This window comes from Papaver somniferum, unplaced genomic scaffold, assembly GCF_003573695.1.
Source record: "Papaver somniferum cultivar HN1 unplaced genomic scaffold, ASM357369v1 unplaced-scaffold_30769, whole genome shotgun sequence".
Classification (NCBI taxonomy): domain Eukaryota; kingdom Viridiplantae; phylum Streptophyta; class Magnoliopsida; order Ranunculales; family Papaveraceae; genus Papaver; species Papaver somniferum.
This window is the reverse complement of record NW_020641895.1, coordinates 1-666: the sequence shown is the minus strand read 5'-3', so window position 1 is coordinate 666 and position 666 is coordinate 1. Positions and strand designations below refer to the sequence as shown.

The 666-nt window shown below is 38.4% G+C and overlaps 1 long non-coding RNA gene across 1 annotated transcript; it reads right to left on the bottom strand.

Moving 5' to 3' along the window:
* Positions 1-642, bottom strand: LOC113341701. The gene is made up of 3 exons (XR_003356099.1): positions 453-642; positions 264-374; positions 1-119 (listed from the first exon to the last, which is right to left on the bottom strand). It is a non-coding gene; the product is annotated as an uncharacterized LOC113341701 (long non-coding RNA).
* Positions 643-666: the final 24 nt, after the last annotated feature.

Genomic DNA, 666 nt, shown 5'->3' with positions numbered 1-666 from the left:
TTTAGACAGTGTTCTTCGTGGAGGATAACTTGGAGGGGAACCCGGGGGAGTAAGCTTTGGTGTGTTACTGTAAGAAGCTAGTAGAGGACCTTGTGAACCATATCTTGGTGCTGCCACAACTAATATGAAAAACAGAAGGATGATGAGACACATTTATTGGTCAAAACCAAAATAACGAACTAACGAAAAAAATTTGGGAGGTCTTAATATAGACAGATGATCTTGAATTTCGAACTTAATTAGAGAAAGATAATGCAACATACCCTCTGTCTCTACTGAATTACCACTGTCCTCTTGTGAATTTTCAGTTTCCGAAAACTGACTCTTGCTAATTGAAGATGATACCGATGGCGGCAATACCGCAGCATCATCTTCTGTAATGGTACACAAGAAACAAATTTAAAATGTCTCCCTAAGTGATGGAAATTGACATAAGACGAGTTTGAATATACCTCCATGGTTTGATCCCGAAGAAATACTATTTGGACTTCCTTGTGTCTGTTTAGCTACTTGGGAAGATCCTTTTGGCTAGAGAGAAAGGGAATAAAAGTAAAGTTCTTGTTAGCAGTACAAGCCACACTCGAAAAATGTCACTAATGTTTCGAACAAGCAGGCAGAATTTTTCTATCAGTATAACAGTGAGTGATAGATAACTTACAGCCTCCT